The sequence below is a fragment of the Eleutherodactylus coqui genome, chromosome 1 (assembly GCF_035609145.1).
Source record: "Eleutherodactylus coqui strain aEleCoq1 chromosome 1, aEleCoq1.hap1, whole genome shotgun sequence".
NCBI lineage: Eukaryota > Metazoa > Chordata > Amphibia > Anura > Eleutherodactylidae > Eleutherodactylus > Eleutherodactylus coqui.
In genome coordinates this window covers 13,056,129-13,071,808 of record NC_089837.1, presented here as the reverse complement: position 1 = coordinate 13,071,808, position 15,680 = coordinate 13,056,129, and positions in this window count along the sequence as shown.

The following is a 15,680-nucleotide window of genomic DNA, read 5'->3' as shown; positions in this document are numbered from 1 at the left end:
TACACCCAGAGCAGACATGACGTGTTGCATTCACCTGCAAAGTCTGTACCTCTGTCTGACTCTGAATCACTTCTGGTACCCCATATTCACAGTTTGCCTCGTTCATGAGCTTCTTTGTGGCTACCTACTTGTTTGCCTTGGTAACAGGGTAGGCCTTCAACCTGCAAAGCCATCAACAACAACAAGCACATATTGATACTTCCCAACAGGTGGGAGCTGAATGTAGTCAATTTGCAATCCCTGAAATGGGTAAAGTGGTCTAGGCAAGTGTTTTTTGGGCACCTTAAAGCAATCTTACCGTGTTCCGTAGATTTTCGGGCCCATGAGTTCTGCGTGTTATCTGCCAGTCTCTGTATCTTTCCAGAATAAAAAAATCACAGTCTACCCGCCCACCCAGGGACGCCAATTGTACTGGATCATATTTTTCTCCAGCGGGCTTCAGGGGATTCTGTAGCTTCCTAATTGTGTAATACAGTATGCACACACTGCCCAAGTTAGACGCAAGATATAAGTATCATGTCCAATATGGTTCTGAGCATACAACGCCCAAAAGCCTCAATTTATTGAAACACACAATACCTGCCCTTTATGGGCATTTAACACATTACATCAGTAACATACAGGATTCTCATTTGCCGGGCCATATAGAATTTCCCACCCCCCTTCCCACACCTCTCTCTCAAGTCCAGTGCATAAACCAGTCTTTGTTCTATCAACATGTGGTCAGTTAAATTAGTTCTTTGTTGGAGAAGTTGGAGAGTAGAGGAGGGGCTGGATACACTTCTTCAGTATTGCAATGTGGCTTTAACTCTTTCCTTATGCAGTAGAGCTTTATATTAGGCTGAAGTTGTAAAACACACATCTTTCACCATGCCATTGTCCAGCAATTACCATAATGAAATTATGCAGCCATTAACCTCTACAGAGTTAAATCACTACAGCTGCGCAATACTTCTAGTTTATTACAAATGAATAGACATTTTACGCTAACTAATCTTCATGTCTACTACATAGCAAAGCACCATACTACCTCCAACCAAACACAAGCACTGCCTGCGGGACACTCCGCTGCCTCTTCTCCTGGGTTACATGCTGCCCAACCCACCTCCCCACCCGCACGACCCTACGTCTGCAGCGCATACAAAAGTGTCCCTGCGCAGCCTTCAGCTGCCCTCATGCCACACGCTGGCTGCATAACCACACCACCCTCATCTCTATTTATAAGTGCGTCTGCCATGAGGAGGAACCAGAGGCACACACTGCAGAGGGTTGGCAGGGCCAGGTAGCGACCCTCTTTAAAAGGGGCGGGGCAATAGCCCACAATGCTGTAGAGAATCAATGAGAAACTGACGTTCGATCTTCATTCCAATCCTGTGCCACCTCTGTCAGGAGCTGCAAACGTGGGCATGAGTTACATAGCTATGGGGAATCCATGTGCCCACACAATATTCATTCTGTCTAGGTGTCGCATAGCTTAATCGACATCGCAAGGGGAAAGCCATCTGCACTCTGCCCCCTACCCATGTCAGTCAGTGTCTTTGTGCCAGACAGGTCAAACACCGCGATGGGAACTAAGTGTGCACCAACAGCATAGGTGGGTCCTAGGCAACCCAAGACATGAACAATAAATAAATCTGAGCAGCCAAACATGGCAGACTTGCACAGCGCCGACGACATAGGTCTCGGCCCACAGCTTGAGCAATCGTAGGCAGGAAGCGGACTTTCACTGCACCCAGGACATAGGCCTCTGCACAAACCCTCAGCAATCGCGGGCCTACAGCGGACTCCAATGCTAGCGTAGCTGTGAACGTCTCATTAGCGGTGTATTGCTCCTCTAGGTTGTCCCAATGCAGTGCCCCGGATAGCTGAGCTAACGTGAGATAAAGTACAGGTTGTCTTCGACCCACACTCCATGCTCTAATCAGTCTGGCCTTTTTTCATAGTCACAGGCAGCTACAACTCTGCTCTGGGAAGTCTGTGTGGACCCACAGCATGGGTGGTCCCAGGATCCACCAACAGTACATAAATGAATCCCATTGCAGTGCCCCGGATAGCTGAGCTAACGTGACATAAAGTACAGGTGGGCTTCGACCAACACTGCATGCCCTAGTCAGACTGGGTTTTTTTAATTAATAATCACAGGCAGGTACTACTGCGCTATGGGAATTCTGTGTGGGAATTCTTGTGGGTGCACAGCATGCGTGGCTCCCTGGAACCCACCGGCGGTACATAAATAAATCCCATTGCAGTGCCCCGGATAGCTGAGCTAACGTGAGATAAAGTACCAGTTGGCTTCGGCCCACACTCCATGCCCTAATCAGTCTGGCTTTTTTTCATAGTCACAGGCAGCTACAACTCCACTTAGTGAAATCTGTCTGGATCCACAGCATGAGTGGGTCGCAGGAAGCCATTGACGGTACATTAATAAATCCCATTGCAGTGCCCCTAAAAGCTGAGCTAACGTCTGATAAAATACAGGTGGGCTTCGGCCCACACTGCATGCCTGAGTCAGACTGGGGTTTTTTATAATTAATAGTCACAGACAGGTACAACTCCGCTCAGGGAAGTCTGTGTGGACCCACAGCATGGGTGGGTCCCAGGAAGCCACCGACGGTACATAAATCCCATGCAGTCCCCCGGACAGCTGAGCTAACCTGAGATAAAATACAGGTGGGCTTCTGCCCACACTGCATGCCCGAGTCAGACTGGGGTTTTTTCATTAATGGTCACAGGCAGGTACAACTCCGCTATGGGAAGTCTATGTGTACCCACAGCACGGGTGGCTCCCAGGAACCCACCGATGGTACATGAATACATCCCATTGCAGTGTCCCGGATAGCAGAGCTAACGTCAGATAAAATACAGGTGGGCTTCGGTCCACACTGCATGCCCCTGTGACACTGTTTTTTTTTGGGGGGAGGGGTGCCAGATACGAAGAACACCGCGATGTGAAAACTTAGTGCAGCCATACTATGCACAGACCCCTGTAGTATTCCTGTAGCAAAGGTATAAGCTGACCCCACTGCAGTTATGTTACAGAAGTTTAGGTAGACCCCAGTAACATTTCCATAGCAGCAGTATAGTCAGAACCCAGTAACATTTCAGTAGCAGCAGTATAGGCAGAGCCCAGTCTTAGTAACATTTCAGTAGTAACAGTATAGACACACCCCAGTAACATTTTCGTTGCAGCAGTATAGACTGACCCCAGTAACATTTATGTAGCTGCGGTATTGGCAGACCCCTGTAACATTTCTGCAGCTGAAGTATAGGCAGACCCCTGTAATGTTAAAGCAGTTATGCTCCTCTCCTTTGCCCCAAACAAGCTTCTCCGATAACTGTGGTAACACGAAAGAAAATACATGATGCACATTGCTGACCCCCTGACCCCAAGCGGGAGGGGAAGGTGGCATTACAAAGCCAAGACAGCATGAGCAGGACCCGCTATAGTCTGTGTGGGAACCACGTTAGCGGGCCCAGGTTCAGGCTGGGTTCCGCGCCTCCACCGTAGATTTTGCCTCCATGGGCAAAATTAAACCTTCAGATGCGAATAATAGCCAACAAAAGTGGAAGCGACAACAGCTGTGTGGAAAAGCTAGTATTTTCTGAGACAAGACGGGCATTTGATAGCAATGAAAAGGATATTCTAGGAACTAAAAGTTGTCACTCCTTCTCATCTCAATCAGAAATATGGAAAGGCTTCATTCATATGTTTTCTGTTGACCATTGCAAAGTGTTAGCAATGCAAGTTTCTGGCTATACCACTCATCTTTGTCAGGAATAACCAAAGATGATCACAAGTAAAGGCCTCATCAATCAGTCCAAAATCAGTCCGGGAGTATGTGGCTCTCAGCTGGCCTGCTTCCACCAAGGATATGTGCCTGCTGCTACTCTGTCACCAGCCCTGCAGGGATGCTGTGTTCTATAGTCGGCTCTATTCCTACCTTAGCTGTACACTAAAATATGTAATTAGTATCTGCACCAACAAGATGGAAGCCGCAATTGCTCTACCGGTTGGCTGAATGCTTCAGCCAGTGATAAACAAATAGCACCCCGGTTGTATTTACTTGGTTTTCGGAAATGTGGCCTCTCTTGGACCTCCACGTCCTCGCCCACGGCCATGTCCTCTAGGCCTACCCGTACCCCTCAGCATGGTGTATTTCGTATACAGCAGACACTGAGCATTGCTAAAAATTAGGCGCTTATTGGCCTGCACTTGGAGGCTGACAGCAGTACTGTAACGCACACTGTAGGCCGAAAAAATTATACTCTTGCCTGCAGAAGGGCCAAGGTGGCAAAGTAAATCAGTTACGTTTTCTTTCCCCGCTACAATGACTGGATTAGCCTGGAAAAAGTTGCACATCCCCAATCTGGCGTAGTTGCAGTTCCCACGGGACATAGGCCTCGGTATACAGCTCCAGCAGTCGTAGGCAGGAAGTAGACTTTCACTGCACCCAGGACATAGGCCTCTGCACAAATCATCAGCAATCGCGGGCCTAGAACGGACTCCAATGCTAGCGTAGCTGTGAACGTCTCATTAGCGCTGTTTCACTCCTCTTGTTTCTCCCAGTGCAGTGCCCCGGATAGCTGCGGTAACGTGAGATAAAATACAGGTTGGCTGCGGCCCACACTCCATTCCCTAGTCAGTCGTTTTTTTCTTTTGTCATGGCCAGATACGTAGAACACTGCGATGGGAAAATGTAGTGCACCCATACTATGCACAGACACCTGTAATATTCCTGTTGCAAAGGTATAAGCTGACCCCACTAACAGTTATGTTGCAGAAGTCTAGGGAGACCCCAATAACATTTCAGTAGTAACAGTGTAGACAGACCCCTGTAACATTTCTGTAGCAGCAGTATAGGCATAGCCCAGTAACATTTCAGTAGTTAGAGTATAGCCAGACCCCAGTAACATTTCATTTGCAGCAGTATAGACCGACCCCTGTTACATTTCAGGAGCAGAAGTATAGGCAGAACGAAGTAACATTTCTGTCGCAGAAGTATAGGCAGGCAGACCCGAGTGACATTACTGTAGCAAGAGTGTAGGCCAACCCCTGACTCATTGGTGTACCATGAGTGTAGGCGAAGGACAGAAAAATTACTTGAATTACAGTGTAGGCGAGGGCCCAAAAACTTGCTGTACCAACAGTAGAAATGTACCCCAGAAAAAATTGCTCAACCGAGAGGGCAGGTGAAATTCATTAATATTTTAGCTTACTGTGTCTTAATTTGTAAGAGAGCCTGGAGGGAAGCCCTGTTAAAAAAAAAATTGGTTCATGTTGAAGTTTCAATGCTTTAGTTAGAAACGTAGAAATATTGTTTGACAAACGTTATATGAGCCTTTTGGGTCGCAGAAAAATTGGCAATTCAGGGTGATGACAGAATGTTTCAGAAGGAGGAGCAGGAGGAGGAGGACTAATATCATACACAGATTGACAAAGGAAAAATGTCCTTTTTTACGGTGATAGAGAACAATGCTTGACCGCGGTTGCAGAGAAAAGATTGTTTAGGTAACGCTGCTCTCCGTTGGTGGAGAAGAGGAATCTGGGAAAATCCAGGCTTTGTTCATCTTTATGAGTGTAAGCATTTCGGCACTGTCAGTTGACAGGTGGGTACGCTTATCCGTGATGATTCCCCCAGCTGCACTAAACACCCTCTCTGACAAGACGCTAGCGGCAGGGCAAGCAAGCACCTCCAGGGCATACAGCGCGAGTTCGTGCCACGTGTCCAGCTTTGACACCCAGTAGTTGTACGGAGGAGAAAATTATCACAATGTAGAAATAAATATTAGAAACTATATGAAGTAGTGTTTATTATAAGGGTAAGCTGACCATCCTAAGGTTGGCTCTGTTGAACAGGCAATAAATTAATAAAGGCTCAAGATTTTTTCACACAAGCAGTCTTCTTCTGACTTTATCTCGTAACCCATGCTGATACAGAAGGAGGGCTCTTTCACACAGAGTCGTAAAAACGTGTGAACGGACGCACAAAGTAGCAAGAGTATAGGTGAACTCCTGAAATATTTCTGCAGCAAGAGTATAGGCGAATCTCTGAAGCATTTCTGTAGCAAGAGTGTAGGCAGACCCTAGAAACATTTCTGCAGCAAGAGTATAGGTGAACCCCTCAAATCTTTCAGGAGCAAGAGTATAGGCGAACCCCTGAAACATTTCAGTAGCAAGTGTGTAGGCGGACCCCCTGAAACATTTCTGTAGTGAGAGTATAGGTGAACACCTCAAGCATTTCCGTAGCAAGAGTATAGGTGAACCCCTCAAACCTTTCTGTCACAGGTGTATAGGCGGACCCCTGAAGCATTTCTGTAGCAAGAGTATAGGCAAACCCCTCAAACCTTTCAGTAGCAAGTCTATAGGTGGACACCTCAAACATTTCTGTAGCAAGCGTATAGGAGAACCCTTGAAGCATTTCTGTAGCAAGAGTATAGGCAAACCCCTGAAATATTTCAGTAGCAAGTGTGTAGGCGGATCCCTTAAACTTTTCTGTAGCGAGAGTATAGGGGAACCCCTGCAGCATTTCTGTAGGAAAAGTACAGGCGAACCCCTGAAACATTTCTGCAGCAAAAGTACAGGCAAACTCCTGAAGCCTTTCTGTAGCAAGAGTATATGCGAACCCCTCAAACCATTCAGTAGCAGGTGTATAGGTGGACCTCGGAAAAATTTGTTGCCTAAGAGTATAGGCTAGGGCCTGAAAAATTTGTGTACCAAGAGTACAAGTATACCCCTGAAAAATTGCTTTACCCCGAGGGCAGGTGAAACCCATAAACATTTTTTAAAGATACAGCTCGCTGTTGCTTAATTTGTAACAGAGCCTGGAGGCAGCCCTCCGAAAATATTGGTTTTAACAGGGCCTTTTGGCTAGCAGAAAAATTGGCAGTACAGCATGATGACATGCTGTTTGAGGAGGAGGAGGAGTAATATCCAAGAGGGATAGACCAAGCTACTTCTCCCCTTTTTTGGGATGATAGAGGATGCATATTTCTCCTGTTGCAGCTAAAAGAATCTTTATGATCCGCTGCTTTCCACCGGTGGAGAAGAGAAGTCTGGGGAAATACAGCCTTTGTTCATCTTTATGAGTGTAAGCATGTCGGCTCTGGCAGTTGACAGGCGGGTACGCTTATCCGTGATACTCCCCCCAGCAGCACTAAACACCCTCTCTGACAAGACGCTAGAGGCAGGGCAGGCCAGAACCTCCAGGGCATACAGCGCAAGTTTGTGCCACGTGTCCAGCTTTGACACATAATAGTTGTCTGGAGCAGAGACATCACGGAGGAAGGTGGTATGATCGGCTATGTACTCCTTCATTATCTTTTTACAGTGCTCCCTCCGACTCAGCCTTGACTGGGGAGTGGTTACATAGTCTTGCTGGGGAGCCATAAAACTGGCAAAGGTCTTGGAGAGTGTTCCCCTGCCTGCGCTGAACATGCTGCTTTACCCCTATGCCTCCCCTGCTAGTTGACCCGCTGAACCTTGTCTTCTGCCGCTAGCGCTGTCAGATGGGAACTTTAGCATCACTTTTTCCACCAGGGTCTTGTGGTGTTGCATCACTCTCGTACCCCTTTCCTCTTCCGGACTGAGAGTGGAAAGTTTCTCCTTATACCGTGGGTCAAGAAGGGTGTACACCCAGTAATCCGTTTTGGGTAGAATGCGTCTAACGCGAGTGTCACGGGAAAGGCAGCCTAACATGAAGTCAGCCATGTGTGTCAGGGTACCAGTATGCAACACATTACTGTCCTCACTAGGAGGATGACTTTCAGGATCCTCCTCCTCTTCAGCCCATGCATGCTGAACAGATGAGAGGCAAGCAGCATGGGTACCCTCTGCCGTGTGGCCAGCAGTCTCTTCCTCCTCCGCCTACTTCCTCCTCGAAAACGCGCTGAGATATAAACAGGAGGGTGGTCTGGCTATCAAGCGACATACTGTCATCCCCCATCTCCTGTTCTAACCACAAAGCATCGGCCTTTATGCTTAGCAGCGAAATTCTCAGCAGGCAAAGCAGCGGAATGGTAACGCTAACGATGGCGCATTGCGGCTCACCATTTGGGTAGACTCCTCAAAGTTTCTGAGGACCTGGTAGATGTCTGCCATCCATGCCAACTCTTCTGTAAAGAAATGTGGAGGCTGACTATCATTATGCTGGCCATGTTGCGGCTGGTATTCCACAATTGCTCTACACTGCTAGTAAAGCCTGGCCAATATGTGCAATGTAGAATTCCAGTGCGTGGGCATGTCGCACAGCAGTCGGTGGTCTGGCAGCTGAAACCGCAGTGTCCTGAGGGTGGCAGCATCCGTGGTGGACTTGCCGAAATTTGTGCACGCGTGGCGCACCTTGCCGAGCAGGTCAGACAAGTGGGGGTAGTTTTTCAGAAACCGCTGAACCACCAGATTGAAGACATGGCCCAGACATGGCATGTGTATCAGGCTGCCAAGCTGCAAAGGCGCCACCAGGTTACGGCCATTGTCACACGCGGCCATGCCTGGTTGGAAGCTCAGCGGCGAAAGCCAGAGGTCAGTCTGCTCCGTTAGACCCTGTAACAGCTTGGGGGCCATGTGCCTCTTGTCACCTAAGCTGATTAGTTTCAGCACGGCCTGCTGACGCTTGCCCACTGCTATGCTGCCGCACCGTGCGCTACCGACTGCTGGCGACGTGCTCACACTTCTTAATTGAGAGGTGGAGATGGCGGAGGAGGGGAGGGGTTTGGAGGAGGTGGCATAAAAACGATGCAGAAACCAGCACCGAGGTAGGACCCGCAAGAGAGCAGTCCCGGGCTCTGACTCGGTCCCAGCCTCCACCAAGTTCACCCAAAGTACCGTCAGGGAGATATAGTGGCCCTCCCCACCAGTACTTGTCCACATGTCCGTCAATAAGTGGAACTACCCAGTAACCATGTTTGTGAGGGAGTTTTATGTTGTGGGATACGTGCTTGTGTAGGGTGGGATGGCGCACCGGGAAAAATAGTGGCGACTGGGGACCGAGCAGTGCAGGAGCGCCGGCGCCATCATGTTTTTGAAAGCCTCCGTTTCCACAAGCCTGTATGGCAGCATCTCCAGGCTGAATAATTTGGCAATGTGAACGTTTAAAGCTTGTGCATGCAGGTGTGTAGCGGCGTATTTCTGCTTTTTCTCCTACGCTTGTGTTAGCGACAGCTGAACGCTGTGCTCGGAGACATTGCTAGAGCCAATAGAGGACCGTGGAGATGAGGGTGTGGGTGCAGGCTCGGAGGCGCTCGTGCCTGCATCCTGGTAGGGGGATTGGATCTGTGTGCCAGGTTGTGGCACAGGGGAAGTGGCAGTGGTGTGACCTGAAGGCGATTGTTGGCCTTTGTTCCGCCTTGTGGGATGCTTGGCCATCATATGCCTGTGCATGCTGGTGGTGGTGGGGCTTGTAGTGGTGGCTCCCCGGCTGTTCTTGGTGCAGCACTGGTTGCACACCACTGTTTGTCGGTCGCCCGTGCACTCACTAAAAAGCATCCACACCTTTGAACACCTAGTCCTCTGCATGGAGGCTTGCCGCGAGGGGGTGCTTTGGGAAACTGTTGGGGGATTATTGCCTCTGGCCATGCCTCTTCCCATGGCCACTCCACTGCCTCTTTCAACCTGTCCTGCTGCTGCACTTGCCTCGGCCTCTGAAGCCCTGTCTTCAGAAGGCTTAGCAAGCCAGGCGGGGTCAGTCACCTTATCATCCAGTAGCTCTACCTCTGAATCCTCTGTGCACTCCTCCTCTGGACTTACTGCCCTTACTACTACCTCATGGACAGACAACTGTGTCTCATCATCCTCATCCACAAAAAGCTCTTGGGACAGTTGCCAAAACTCCCCAGCCTTATTACCCGGACTATGGGAAATTTCCAAATGTTGGGCATTGGTCATGACAAACTCCTCAGGTGGTTGTGGAACCGTTTTTTCCCACTCATGGCAGGGACCCGAGAACAGTTCCTGGGAGTCTGCCTGCTCAGATTATGTCATTTTCCTGGAGTAAGGAGGCTGGGAGGAAGGAAGAGCAGCAAGAGGATTCAGAGATGCAGTCCCTAGCCCAGTAGAAGTGAACTGCGTGAAAGACTAGGGGTTCGATACATAGCTGGGTGTGTTATACACAATCCACGACAGGACCTGCTCGCACTGCTGTGCTTCTAATAAAGGTTTTCCACGCGGACCCGCAAATTTTGATATGAAGCTGGGGAGCAGAGAGTCGTGGCACTCTCCTAATTGCTCTGCAGCCTGCTGTGATTCACCCCGCCAAAGACCACGGCCTGTGCCCACACCCTCACTTGGACGTCAGCATCCCCATTCTTGACCCTTAACCCTACTCCTCATCATGTCAGATAAAGGATAGAGCAGGGCCAAAATAAATTAACCCACCGTATAGCGCTGAGAACTAGAGCTAATTCACTGCACACAGAGACTTGTGGATAACGGAGGCTCTATGCTGTGACAGAAAAAATTAAGCTGCTTTCTTGTGCTGATAGCTAGAGGTAATTCACCGCTCACAGAGACTTGTAGATAACAGGGGCTGTATGAAGTGGCAGAGAACTATTAATCCACTGGATAGTGCAGATAACTGTGGCTACTTCACCCAACACAAGGAAAGTGTATTGTAAGATGCTCTTCACAGGGGCAGAGAACTATTAACCTAGTAAATAGTGCAGATAACTGCAGCTACTTGACTGCCCGGAAGGACAGTGTTTTTTGAGATGCTCTGCACAGGGGCAGAGAAGTATTAACCCAGTGGACAGTGCAGATAACTGTGGCTACTTCACCCAACACAAGGAAAATGTATTGTGAGATGCTCTGCACTGGGGCCGTGAACTATTAACTGAGTGGATAGTGCTGATAACTGCGGCTACTTCACTCAACACAGAGAACGGTAAATGTGAAATGCTCTGCACAGGCCCAGGAAAAATTAGAGTACTGTTTAGCGATGAGAACTCTGCTTAATGCATTGCACACATGGAATAGTCTAGCTGAAATACTCTGTAGAGGCCTAGGGAAAATTAGCGTACTCTTTAGCGATGAGAACTCTGCCTAATGCACTGCATACAAAGAACGGAATAGCTGAAATGCTCTGTATAGGCCCAGGGAAAATTAGAGTACTGCTTAGCTATGAGAACTCTGCCTAATGCACTGCACACAGAGAGCAGTACAGCTGAAATGCTCTGCAGTTGCCAGGGAAAATTAGCGTACTGTTTATCGATGAGAACTCTGCCTAATGCAGTGCACACAGAGAACGGTATAAATAAAATGCTCTGCACAGGCCTAGATGCTTTAAAAAAAAAAAAAATAGGTGCACTACTGCTCCCAGCCAGCCACAAAAGTAATGCACACAATGAGAAGCAGCTCTAAGAAGGACTGTTGGGTTTTTGATGTCAGGATCCTTGCCTAACCGCACCCTACACTTGCACTTTCCCTATTTCAGCGTCTGCAGCTCTTTCCCTAACCTCTGCCAGCATGTATCTGAGGAGAGCCGCGGGTGGCACCAGTTTAAGTACTCGGAGGTCACTGGATCGGCCCAGCCACTTACTACTGTGGGGGGTGGGGGGGGAGGGCTGGTATGCCACAGCAGGAAGTGGTAATACCTTCCCCGCATGTTTATTGGCTAAAAAATGGCGCTAAACATGCAGGGAAGGGAAATGAAAGTGACTCGAGTACCACGTGTTGCTCAACTCGAGTACCGAGCATCTTGAGTAGCCTAATACTCTAACAAGCATCAAGCTCGACAGGTGTGCTCGCTCATCTCTAGTACTGACCTACAGAGTGAAGTTATTGTGTCATTTCTACCACTGTGTGTACACCGTACAAAGAAGTCCCCAAAAGTCGCATTTTTTTCCATTTCACTTTGCTTTAAATCTTTTAAAAGCTTCAATCTATTATATGGTACATTAAATTGGATCACTGAAAAATGCAACGCATTCCACTAAAAATTAAAAGATTTTTTATATTTCATTTGGGTGTCTAACATTTATCATATTTCAATGTATCAGCATTACAGGATAAATTTAATTCACTCATTTTTTTTTTCTTTCTCTTTCCACAAATGTTTAATCACTCCGTTCATTCCTTTCCTCCCAGCTAAGTGTTTGGAAATATTGTACCATAGCGACACTTGTTGATTAACATTGGTATTGCCTGATTTTTTTTACTGCATGCATTTGGAACAGCTGAAAAAAATTTAGAACCCTGTGCTAGCCAGTAGAGCAAAATGATTGTTCTCAGCAAGAGAAACCTGGCCAGGTGACCCCCTAATGCTAATTCAGAGACTTTCACATCTTTATCAGTGGACTATTTAAGTACATCACAGCAACATTTCTCCAGAACACCACTCACCGTCTGTCCACTGTCTCTAAAACTAAGTCCTGTCTCTACCTAAAACTGAACCTCTTAAAAACTGACGTACTGTTTTTTCTGCTTTCTACTAACTGACCTCATCCTGACATCACCATCTCAGTGTGTGGCATCCACCCTGAATGCAGCAGCCGGGCTCATCTTCCTGTTCACTCGGACGTCTCTGCCTTGTGCACTCACTGCTCTTGCTGCCCATCAAATATAGAATTAATTTCAAACTATCTTCATCCTCTCTTCATAAGTGTCTTCATAAAGTTCTCCACAGCACTGTGCCACCCTACATTGCTTTCCTCATCTGAATCCACCACATAGTCCGTGCCCTCAGCTTCACTAATGAAATAAGATAAAGTGCCCCTTTAACTCGAACCTCTCATTCCCACCTCTAAGACTTCTCCAGAGCAGTACCAGTCCTCCTTAATGCGCTACCCAATACCCGACACACAAAACTTCAGGCATGTTTTAAAAATGCACCTCTACAGGGCGGCATACCATATCCCCTAAACTAAATCCCTCTGTACTCCCCCTGATAACATGCTCGTTGTCCTACTGACTGCGATCCCTGCTAGCCATAATCAACCACTTCTTGCAGACATACCGATTCAGCCACCAAATAGCTTAAGTCTGACCATTACCATGTGTATAACATCCCGCACTTCCCCCCACCATACCGTGCACATCTGCAGTTCCTTTACCTTCTACTTCACCCCTTTATTTGTAGTATGTAACCTCATAGGAGCCCCTCACTCCTATTGTTTCTATCAATCCAATACTAGATGTAACAGTGGTATTTGTATCTTTGTTTTTTGTATCTGTTTTCCCTGTTTTGTCAACGATGTGGAAAATGTTGGGCTATATGAACAAAGATTATTATTATTCATTTCTCTATTCATTCGGTCTGGTATTTTTTAAAGTGCAAACTAATCAAAGCTTGTCTGTGCCTTGTCATAAGTATGTGTGTATTGTGAGGGATTAGCGTTTAGGGTCGGTAGCAACCTGGGCATAAGCAGTCAGAGACAGTGACACTTGCGATAAACTCTTTAGTCCAGGCTTGGCCTGGGTTTATTTCCAAGCAAACAAAATCAAAATACAGGCCTTAACATCAGGCAAACATACCGTAAATCCTGCTCGTCCGAGCACTTACTAAACATGTAGCGTCCCTGTCTACGTACTGGTAAACAAATGGCTCCTGCACACAGCCAGCCAGGATTCTCAGACCTGCAAAGGTCTCAGCTCTCCCCCTGGCCCTGTAGGCCCAGGCTTTATATGGCCTGGTACCAGCCCCACCTGGTACGTGGGAGTGACCATCCCACCCATGGACAAGTGCTAGTGGGCAGGGACACTACATCTTCCTGACGGCACATTGGGTTAACCTGGTGTAGGCTGGGATCAAGTCTGATCCTGGGTCAGCTCACGTGCTACCCATACCGAGGATTGTGGGTTCTACCTCGGTCATGGTTTCTCCGGCTTATTATGCCACAACCTCCACCCCCCTCCTCATCCTCCTCCATCTCTCAATTACCATCTGTGAGCATGTTGTTTTCAGTCAGTAGGTGACAAGAGGCACACCACCCAAAAGGTGTTACAGGGTTTGACGGAGCAGACAGATCTGTGGCTTTCACCCCTGAACCTCCAACCAGGCATGGTCATGTGTGACAATGGGCGTAACCTGGTGGTGACTCAGCAGCTTGTCAGACTAACACACGTGCCATGATTGGTCCACGTGTTCAATCTGGTGGTTCAGCGCTTTCTTAAAAACTACCTCAATTTTTCTGAGCTGCTCAGCAAGGTGCGTCGCGTGTACACACATTTCAGAAAGTCCACCACAGATGCTACCACCCTCAGGAGATTGCAACAGCGCTTCCAGCTGCCAGTTCACTGGTCAACTTTGCACATGTTTGCCAGGGTTTGCAAGCAGCGTAAAGCCATTGTTGAATAGCAGCTGCAACATGGCCGTCGGAGTGGTAGTCAGCCTCCGCAATTCTTCACAGAGGAATGGGCATGGATGTCTGACATCTGTCAGGTGTTAGAGGAAACTGAAAGGTTGTCCTAGGAAACTTTGAAGAGTCAACACAAATGGTGAGCGGCAATTCGGCAATTATCAGCATAACCATCTTGCTGCTTTGCCTGCTGAGAAGGTCGCTGCTAAGCATTAATGCCGACGCTTTGCGGCTAGAACAGGAGATGGGGGATGACAATACGTCATTTGATAGCCAGACCACCCTCAGGTCTATTTCTCAGCGCATATTGGAGGAGGAGGAGGAGGGGGGAAGAGACTGCTGCCCACACTGCAGAGGGTACCCATGCTACTTCCTTTACATCTGTTCAGTGTGTATGGGCTGAAGAGGAGGAGGAGACTGAGAGTCATCCTCCTAGTGAGGACAGCGATGTGTTACGTACTGGGACTCTGGCACACATGCCTGACTTCCTGTTAGGCTGCCTTTCCTGTGACCCTCATATTAGATGCATTCTGTAGAAAATGGATTACTGGGTGTTCACCCTTCTTGACCCACGATATAGGGGGAGCCTTTCCACTCTCATTCCCGAAGAGGAAAGGGGTACGGGAGTGATGCAATACCATAAAGCCCTGGTGAAAAAGCTGATACTAAACTTCCCATTTGACAGCACCAGCATTAGAGGACGTAGTTCAGTGGGCCAACTAGCAGGGGAGACGAAGGGAGCAGGCAGCATGTCCAGCACACGCAGGGGAACACTGTCCAAGGCCTTTGCCAGTTTTACGGCACCCCAGCCTGACTGTGTCACCACTCTCTAGTCTAGGCTGAGTAGGAGGGAACAGTGTAAAAAGATGGCGGTGGAGTACATAGCCGATCGTACCAATGTCCTCCGTGATCCCTCTGCTCCATACCACTATTGGGTGTCAAAGCTGGACACGTGTCATGAACTTGCGCTGTTCGCCTTGGAGGTGCTGGCCTTCCCTGCCGCTTGCGTCTTATCAAAGAGGGTGTTTAGTTCTGATGCGGGGATTATCATGGATAAGCGTACCCGCCTGTCAACTGACAACGCCGACAGGCTTACACTTATTAACATGAACAAAGCCTTTTACCACTGGTGGAAAGCAGCTTAACATAAAGTATCTTTAAGCTAGAACTGGAGGACTGGGCACCCTCTATCACCCCAAAAAATGGTAGATGTAGCTAGGTCTATCCTTCCCTGATCTCCCTCCTCCTAAAACAGCATGTCAGCACGATGAACAGCAAATTCTTCAGAGGGCCAAAAGGCTCTGTAAAAACAATTTTTTTTGGAGGGCTGCCTCCAGGCTCTGTGAAAACAATTTTTTCTGAGGGCCACCTCCAGGTTGTCACCCCCAATTTTG